Genomic DNA, 10630 nt, shown 5'->3' with positions numbered 1-10630 from the left:
TTTCACAAAAAATAAAATACTAATATATATTTAAAAAAAAAAGGAAGTTGACCCCTGAAAGGCTAGAGCAGCAGGTTATCTCACCATGTAGTAATTAACATACACAGTCAAATGAGGCCAATCTCTTACCCCCAGCAGCCCTTCCCCATACTAACAACCCTCTAGCTTAACTCCTGTCTGGCCCCAGGTGCCTGGAAATGAAACACTGGGTTCTGGTGCCTGACAACAAAGATCAGTCTCATTTGGGTGGGAGGTGGCGGGGGAATGCAGTGCCAAGGTGACATCAAACACACTAAATAACCACGGCCAAAATTAAGAGCAGGCCGAGCTGAAGGACATACCTGAGGCCAACGTGGAGATTCCAGTAGACACGCGAGAACCAGGGAGGGCGAGGCGAGAAGCCGCTGTCAGAGAACAAGCAAAATGGCGGGGTCTGCTTTCATTCTAGAGGAGGGCTTTGAGGTGGGGCTTCTCTGTTCCCCTGGCAAGTGTTTGCTGGGGGAGAAGGATGAGGGACAGGCAGTGGGCCAGGTTTACTGAGCAACACCAGGTGAGGCAGTGCCCAGGTGGGGCAATGATGGGGGAGGGGGCAGTGCCCAGGTAGGGCAATGGTGGGGGAGGACCATGCCCAGGTGGGGCAATGATGGGGAGGACCATGCCCAGGTGGGGCAATGATGGGGAGGGCAGTGCCCAGGTGGGACAGTGATGGAAGGCAGTGCCCAGGTGAGGCAATGATGGGAGGAGGGGTGTGCCCAGGTGGGACAATGATGGGAGGGAAGGCAGTGCCCAGGTGGGCCAGTGATGGGGGCAGGGGCAGTGCGCAGGTGGAGCAGTGATGGGGGGCAGTGCCCAGATGAGGCAATGATGGGGGGAGGGCAGTCCCCAGGTGGGGCAGTGATGGGGGGCAGTGCCCAGGTGGGGCAATGATGGGGGGGAGGGCAGTGCCCAGGAGGAGCAATGGAGGGGGGGAGGCAGTTCCCAGGTGGGGCAGGCCGACATCACACCAGACTCCATCCACACGATGCCAAGCCTGGGACGAAGGTCAGAGGCCAAGGCAGGTCAGCCGTGCACGGGCCAGGTGGGAGGGACTCAGAAGAAGAAGAGAAGAGGACCAAGAGGGTGACCAAGAGGAGGTCCCTCACAGGTCTGGAAGCATCCTGTGGACGCAGGTTTCCAGTAACATGGCTTCTGTGTGCACGCCAGAAAGGCAGGGCCGTTGAGGGGCTCCCGGGGGATCACGGGTCCCCCATCACCTCCACAAACACCCATGGCTGCAGGAGACAGGGAGTGCTCTGCTGGGCTGTGTGGTACCCCACTTCATCCTGCCCCCTGGTGAGTACCCAAGTACCCCCATCCCCTCAGCATCTCTGTGCCTGGAAGAGATCAGTGCCCTCCGCAAACCCGGCAGGCTCATCGTGCACTTCGTTCCACCAGTATTTGTAAAACGTGCTAGATGAGATTAGTTCCAGCACTTTCCCTGGAGACCCACGTAAAATCTGTGAGAAGCACCCATTTATCACTACCCTGGGGTTTCCTGTTTTCAACCTGAACTGTTCTTGGCAGACACAGGGCCCTTGTTCATCACGTGGAGGCTTGGGCAGACTTAACCCTCTCTTTTCCCATTTCCTTCTCTCTTGTTCCCTGCCCGGCTCCTTCTGAGCATCAGGACTCAGCCTGAATCAGTCCTCTAGGACCTTTAAGGCAGGAAAGGGGGCTAGCCCCCTTTTTAGCCATCCCCCTACGGTCCCTGCTCTCCCCCTTCTTCCCTAGATAGGTTGGCAGGTTCCATCCCACCCAGAGTGCCTTGGAAGAAAGATCTGTCAAATCTGCTTTAAAAAATTCAGCCACCAAAAACCCTATGGGGCACAGTTCTATTGTGACACACACAGGGTCACCATGAGTCGGAATCAACTCCATTGCAGTGGGTTTGGTTTGGTATTATTTCATTATATGATAAGTTAGACAGATACATAAGCAAGGAGCCCTGGTGGCACAGTGGGTAAGCACTTGGCTGCTAACCAAAAGGCTGGTGGTTGGAACCCACCATCGGCTCCATAGGAGAAAGACCTGGCGATCTGCTTCCATGAAGATAAAAAAAGAAAAAACCAAACCTGCTGCCATCGAGTCGATTCTGACCAGAACTGACTTGATGGCAGCTGGTTTCGTTTTTTTTCCATAAAGATTATAGCCTTGGAAATCCTATGGGGCAGTTCTACTCCGTCCTGTAGGGTTGCTATGAGTCAGAACCGACCTGACAACAGTGGTTTGGTACATAAGCTATATGTACCAAATAGCTTCTTATACAATAAGGTAATGTTTACCGAGTGCTTACTGTGTTCATGACACACTTAGCTGCTCACCAAAACGCTGGTAATTCAAGTCCACCCAGAGACACCTTGGAAGAAAGGCCTGGCAATCTACTTCCAAAAAATCAGCCATTGAAAACCCTATGGAGCACACTTCTACTGTGATACACGTGGGCCTGCCACGAGTCGGAGTTGAATCAACAGTGACTGGTTTAATACTTTATGAAAGACGGAAGACCCCCTCCTTCGTTCTGGGGGTGCAGAGGAAAGCCAAGCCCATCTGGACAAAAGCTTCGAGTGTGTTCTTGGAGATAGAGAAACCCTCTGTGTTGGGTGGCGTCACCAAGGACAGTCAGAGTTAAAGGGCCAGCACCTGGCCACCCAGACAGCTCGGGAAACAATGGAGGAAACTGGGTGGGCAGAGGTAACAGCGCTCCATCTACACCAGCCCTGGAAAGCTGTGCAGAGGGTGTGAGCTCATGTTTCTTACCATGGTTAAGTCAGGACTGTATCCTGACCACAAAAATAATTCTTTGTCCTACAGCCCCCTGTGACCAAGCTGCTTCAGGGAGTGGAAACTGAGCCTATATCCCCCCAGGTTGCCAACACGCAGGCACCTCACGTAAAGGAAGCTTTGCAGCTAATCTCAGTGACACGTCAGGGTGGCTGTTGTCTGTGCGCCCAGCTTCCCCTAGTAACTGCCTGCAGACTGACCATCCATGGCGCCCCTCCCCAGCCCGAAGTTGGCACAGCCCAAGGAGTCATAATGCAATTAACTGGTTGCGATTAAAAAGTAGTTTAGCCAGCCTGCAGGCACTTACCCCAACACTCATTTTCGTCTTATTCCTTAGTTAACAGAACCCCAAGACAGCATCCTATTACATACACATATATCCTTTCTTTTTAAAAAATTCATAAATAATTCTCAACAACAAAATAAAATTTTTTTTTAATTCATACATAAAATAACAAATGTTGGAGAGGCTGTGGGAATATTGGAACCCTTATGCACTGCTGGTGGGAATACATAATGGTACAGCCATTTTGAAAAATGATATGGTGCTTCCTTAGAAAGCTAGAAATATTTCCAGATAAACAGAAGCTTAGGGAATTTGCAAAAACCAAACCAAAACTACAAGAAATCCTAAAGGGAATCCTCTGGTTAGAAAATCAATAATATCAGATATCGACCCAACACTAGAACACAGGACCAAGCAACCAGATGTCATCCCAGACAGGGAAATCACAAAAATAAATCAAGATTAAAAAAAAGCTCAAAACAGAGAATCAGTGATGTCATTATGTAAAAGACGGCAACATTAAATCAATAAAGAGGGACTAAAAAGTAGTCATAGATCTTCCATGTGAAGAGGAAATCAAGGCAATATAGGGAGACACAAATTAGGTTTAAACTTCGAAAAATAGTGGTAAATATTAAGGTAACCACAAAGGAGACTAACAGTCCTACACATCAAAATAAAATTCAAGAAAAACATAAAGACTCAGCAAAAACAAAATCAACAACAATGAAAAAGAGGAACACACAATTTACAAAGAAAAACTACTCAGCACAAAAAAATAAGTGGAAAAATGAAACTGTCAACAACACACAAAAAAAGACATCAGAACGACAGCACTAAACTCATATCTATCTATAATCACACTGAATGTAAATGGACTAAATGCACCAATAAAGAGACAGAGAGTTACAGAATGGATTAAAAAAACCGATCTGTCTATACGCTGCCTACAAGAGACACGCCTTAGACTTAAAGACACAAACCAACTAAAACTCAAAGGATGGAAAAAATATATCAAGCAAACAACAGTCAAAAAGAGCAGAAGTGGCTATACTAATTTCTGACAAAACAGATTTCAAACTTAAATCTACCACAAAGGATAAGGAAGGACACAATATAATGATTAAAGGGACAATATACCAGGAGGATTTTACCATATTAAATATTTATGCACCCAATGACAGGGCTTCAAGATACATAGAACAAACTAACAGCATTGAAAAGCAAGATAGACTGCTCCACAATAATAGTAGGAGACTTCAACACACCACTTTCAATGTAGGACAGAACATCCAGAAAGAAGCTCAAAAAACACAGAACAGCTAAATGCCACAATCAACCAACTTGACCTCATAGACACATACGGAACACTCCACCCAACAGCATCCAAGTATACTTTCTTTTCCAACACACATGGAACATTCTCTAGAATAGACCACATGTTAGGCCATAAAGCAAGCCTTAACAGAATCCAAAATATCGAATTATTACAAAGCATCTTCTCTGACCATAAGGCCATAAAACTAGGAGTAACAGAAAAATCAGGGAAAAGAAATCAAACACGTGGAAACTGAACAACACTTTGCTCAAAAACAATTGGATTATAGAAGACATTAAGAATGGAATAAAGAAATTTATAGAATCCAATAAGAATGGAAACACTTTCTATCAGAACCTTAGGGACACAGCTAAAGCAGTGCTCAGAGGCCAATTTATATCAATAAATGCACACGTCCAAAAAGAAGAAAGGGCCAAAATCCCAGACTTATCACTACAGCTTGAACAAATAGAGAGCAACAAAAGAAATCCTCAGGCACCAGAAGAAAGCAAATAATAAAAATTAGAGTGGAAGTAAATGAAATAGAGAACAAAAAAAAAATTGAGTTAACAAGACTAAAAAAGCCAGTTCTTTGAAATGATTAACAAAATCAATAAACCGTTGGCCAGACTGACAACAGAAAAACAGGAGACGAAGCAAATAACCCAAATAAGAAATGAGATGGGCGATATCACAACAAACCCAATTGAAATTAAAAGAATCATGACAGACTACTGTGAAAAATTGTACTCTAACAAATTTGAAAACCTAGATGAAAGGGACAAATTTCTAGAAACACATTACCTACCTAAACTAACACAAACAGAGATAGAACTAAATAAACCCATAATAAAAGAAGAGATTGAAAAAGTAATTTAAAAACTCCCGACAAAGAAAATCCCTGGCCCTGATGGCTTCACTGAAGAATTCTACCAAACTTTCAGAGAAGAGTTAACACCACTACTACTAAAGGTATTTCAGAGCATAGAAAAGGATGGAATACTCCCAAACTTATTCTAAGAAGCCAGCATAACCCTGATACCAAAACCAGGTAAAGACACCACAAAAAAAGAAAATGACAGACCAATATCCCTCATGAACTTAGACACAAAAATCCTCAACAAAATTCTAGCCAGTAGAATTCAACAACATATCAAAAAAATAATTCACCACGACCAGTGGGATTCATACCAGGTATGCAGGGATGGTTCAACATTAGAAAAACAATCAATGTAATGCATCACATAAATAAAACAAAGGACAAGAACCACATTGTAAAAATCCTAGAGAAAGAAGAGCCATCACACGAATAGACATATGCACACCCATGTTCATTGCAGCATTATTCACAATAGCAAAAAGATGGAAACAACCTAGGTGCCCATCAATAGATGAATGGATAAACAAGCTACAGTACATACACACAATGGAGTATTACGCAATGGTAAAGAACAATGATGAATCTGTGAAGCATCTCATAACATGGATGAATCTGGAGGGCATTAAGCTGAGTGAAATAATTCAATCACAAAAGGGTAAATATTGCATGAGACCACTATTACAAAAGCTCACGAAAAGGTTTACGCACAGAAAAAAACAATCTTTGATGCTTATGGGGAGGGAAGAGGTGGAGATGGAAAAAAAAAAAAAAAAAACACTAAATAGATAATAGATAAGTGGTAACTTTGGTGAAGAGTAAGACAGTACACATGCTGGGAAAGCCAGCACAACTTGTCCAAGGCAAGGTCATGGTAGCTCCATAAAAAAAAAGAAAATTTTTTTTTTAGACACATCCAAACTTCCTGAGGGACCGAACTGCTGGGATGAGGGCTATGGGGCCCATGGTCTCAGGAACATCTAACTCAATTGGCATAACATAGTTTATAAAGAAAATGTTCTACATTCTACTTTGGTGAGTAGTGTTCGGGGTCTTAAAAGCCTGTGAGTGGCCATCTAAGATACTCCACTGGTCTCATCCCTTTGGGAGTAAGGGAGAATGAAGAAAACTAAAGACACAAGGGAAAGATTAGTTCAAAGGACTGGAGGACCACAACTACCATGGCCTCCCCCAGACTGAGTCCAGTACAACTAGATGGTGCCCGGCTACCACTACTGACTGCTGTGACAGGGATCACGATAGAGGGTCCTGGACAGAGCTGGAGAAAAATTGTAGAACAAAATTCTAACTCGCAAAAAAAGACGAGACTTAACTGGCCTGACAGCGACTGGAGAAACCCCGAACGTATGGCACCCGGACACCCTTTTGCTCAGTAACGAAGTCACTCCTGAGGTTCACCCTTCATCCAAAGATTAGACACACCCATAAAACAAAACGAGACTAAACGGGCACACCAGCCCAGGGGCAAGGACAAGAAGGCAGCAGGGGAGAGAAAAGCTGGTAACAGGGAACCCGAGGTCGAGAAAGGAGAGTGTTGACATGCAGGGGTTGTTAACCAATGTCACAAAACAATATTAACTGTTTTAACTGTTTAATAAGAAGCTAGTTTGTTCTGTAAACCTTCATCTAAAGAACAATAAATAAATAAATATGGAAAAAAATCATAAATAACCAGTGGCCATCGAGTGGCTACCCCATGTGGGCCAGAGTAGAACAGTGCTCCACAGGGTTTTCAATGGCTGATTTGTCAGAAGCAAATAGCCAGGCCTTTCTTCCGAGGTGCCTCTGGTGGACTCCAACCTCTAACCTTTCAGTCAGCAGCTGAGTTCTCAGCCTGTTTGCACCACCAGGGACTCCTTTAGCTTTCCAAAAAAATTCATAAATGCTTCCAAACTTTTGCTACACATATCACCTTGTCCACGTGCTTAGCTGTTGGATGACTTCCTAGAAGTGGAATTCCAGAGTCAAGAATGTGTGCCTGTGTCATTTTGATAGACAGTTGCCCAATTGCTTCTCACAGAAGTAGAACCAATTGGCTCTCCGTGATTTCCCCTAACTTCACCAACATACCGAGCACTATCGAATTTTGCCTAGCTGATAAGCAAAAAGAAAGAACGAAGCTCGTACACTAAATTATCATTTTCTGTAGTATGAGTGGGGTTAAGCATCTTTTCACATGTGTAAGAGCCATGTGTATTTTCTACAAAAGTCTAGAGTCAGACAATTTAGCATAGCGGTTAAGATCACGTTCTCTGGAGATCGAGTCCCTGGGTTTGAACCTCAGCTTTGCTGCTTACTGGCTGTGTGGCCTCAGGCAGATTACTTAACCTATCTGTGCCTAATTTTTCATGGGGACAGTAACAGTACTTACTGTTGTGGTGAGGATGAAATCTGTTATTTTTTAAAAGTACCAAGGACATGGAAAGAGTACCCAGGACATTGCTATGCAATGGTTAAGTACTCACCTGATAACTGAAGGTTGGTGGTTTGAACCCACGCAGCAGCTCTTTGGGAGAAAGACTTGGCAATCTGCTCCCATAAAGATTAAACCCGTTCCCATAGAGCCAATTCTGACTCATAGCGAACCTATTACATCCTAGAAGGCCCTGTGGGGCAGTTCTACTCTGTCCTATAGGATCACTATGAGTTGAAAATCACTTGACAACACCTAACAACACCAAGTGTGGATGTTACCTTTGTCCGTGTTTTTCTGTCAGGACACAGGTCTGCAGTAGTTTTTAGACTTGTTGTGTTAGGAATATCAGTCTGTTGTCTGTGATGCGAGTTATAAATATATTTCCCAACACTTTGGTCTTAGCTAAGTAGGCTTTTTTTGTTTTCGTGCTACCAAATATTTCACCCTTTTTGGGGGGGATTTCTGGGTTTTACATCATCTTTGAAAGGCCTTCCCACTACAAGATTAACAAAAAATTACACTCATATTTTTCTAGTGCATTTATGGTTTCAATTTTTAGACTTAAGTGTCAATCAATCTGCATCTTCTTTTAGGTGAAGGCGTTAGGAAGAGACACAATGGTTTTTCTAGATGGCCAGCCACGAGTCCCAACACCACTGATTGGAGAGCAGGAATGAGAGCCCACCACTGATTTGAAATGCCTCCTTTCTTAACTAAATTCCTGTATATATTCAGTCCTTTCTAGAAATAAACTTTCCACAGTATTAATTTTGTGTACAAAGTCATATGGTTTATTTCTCAATTCATAAATTGGGGAACACCGGGCCTGGAAGTCATACAAAAGTCTACAAAAGAAAAGGGCTTTGTAACAAGGAAGCTTATACTGGGCAAATTTCAGATTGGCTGTTGGGTATTTTCTCTCCTTATTTGGGATAAGGGGACGATTTTGAACTAGGTTACCGTAAACCAAGAAGGCAAGTTCGAGCTGGTTAGCTTAGGTTTCCTTGTCCAGGAGAGTCAATTGATTGACTTGGGTTTCGGCTCTGGGAAGATCAGGTGTTTACAAAAATACAGAAACTTAGCTAGCGCTCGGTTGCTGACTGGGGCTCAGCACAAGTGACTCGTATTTGAGCCTGCTGTTGTCGTTAGATGCCGTTGAGTCGGTTGTGACTCATAGTGACCCCATGTATAAACGAAACACTGCCCGGTCCTGCGCCATCCTCACAATCGTTGTTATGCTGAGCCCACTGTTGCAGCCACTGTGTCAGCCCAGCTCGTTGAGGGTCTTCCTCTTTTTCCCTCACCCTGTACCAAGCATGATGTCCTTCTCCAGGGACTAAACCCTCCTGATAACATGTATGTGAGACGTAGTCTCGCCATCCTTGCTTTCTGGACCATTCTGGTTGTACTTCTCCCGAAACAGATTTGAGCCTAGTGTAGTCGGATTACCAGTCTATTCTGGACCCTTGGATTTATTCCATTGGGTTGTCTTCCATTCATAGGTCCATGCCTTCTCCCCACAGGGTCCTGCTCCCCAGAAGCAGCCATCCGCAACTCTTCCAGCTGTCTCCTCTGGTATATATCTTCTGGTGGATGAATATTATTAAAAAAAAAAAAAAAAAAGAGTATTATACTTCTGCTATTTCTTTTTTGTTGTTGCAACTGTACACAGCAAAACACACACCAATTCAACGGTTTCTGCAGGCGCAATTCAGCGACACTGATTACATTCTCACCCTCCTTTTCTGAGTTGTTCCTCCCCCATTAACAAACTCACTGCCCCCCACAGGTTTCTAACTAATCTTTCGAGTTGCTATCATCAATTTGATCTCATATAAAACAAAAAAAAACCAGTGCTGTCGAGTCGATTCCAACTCATAGCGACCCCACAGGACAGAGTAGAACTGCCCCCATAGAGTTTCCAAGGAGCGCCTGGCAGATTCCAACTGCCCACCCTTTGGTTAGCAGCCGTAGCACTTAACTACTACGCCACCAGTGTTTCCTGATTTCATATAGATAGTTCTTAAAAGATCACAATGCTCAAGGCAGACATTTTTTACTAGTTAAGCTAATCTCTTGTTTGTTTTTAAGAAGACTTCAGGGGATATTTTTGGTTTAAGGTTTTAAAGGCTATCTCAGAGCAATTACTTTATTTTTTTTTCAGAGCAATAGTGTCAGGGATTCATCCAGCCTCCCTGCACCCCGGAAGTCTGTAGCCCATGAGAATTTGAAATTCCGTTCTGCTTTTCCCCCCATTTGATCAGGATTCTTCTATAGAATCTTTGATGAAAACGTACCGTAATGGCAGCCGGGCACCATCCACTTCTTCTGGTCTCATGGCAAAGGAAGCAGTTGTTCATGAAGGCAATTAGCCACACATTCCACGTCCTCCTCCTGTTCCTGACTCTCCTCCCTCTGTTGCTCCAGGCGAATAGAGACCAATTGTTGTGCCCTGGTCTGCTATTTCTTAATGTATTCATTTTTAGACAGTATTCACTGCTTTGGTGGTTAGGTACATAAGTCTCCTGCTGGGACACCCACCGCTCCCCCTCCTGCATCATCCTAACACAGGCGCATCACACTTTTTGGAGGAACAAATAGTCTGTACTATGTTATAGTGACTATGCAAATATTCTTCACTGCTTAGCCAAGTAGAGCATGACCTGGCTTCAACGGCTCCATTCTTGGGCAACTTCCCAGTATTCCTAAAGTTAATGATGGCCTCATGTTTTATTCACCTGATTTTCTAGTACTTATCGTTAGTGCTCTCTAAAAGTTTTAGGTAAAAGGCCTTTCAACAATATTTTCCATATGCTCAAGCACATCCGTCCCATTTCTTTTTCCCAGAGTCCTCCTTCCTCCTGCAAGCTGAGCTGGCTGGCTCTGGGAGGA

Source organism: Elephas maximus, chromosome 8 (genome assembly GCF_024166365.1).
Source record: "Elephas maximus indicus isolate mEleMax1 chromosome 8, mEleMax1 primary haplotype, whole genome shotgun sequence".
NCBI lineage: Eukaryota > Metazoa > Chordata > Mammalia > Proboscidea > Elephantidae > Elephas > Elephas maximus.
The sequence above is the reverse complement of the archived record's forward strand: the minus strand, read 5'-3'. Positions refer to the sequence as shown.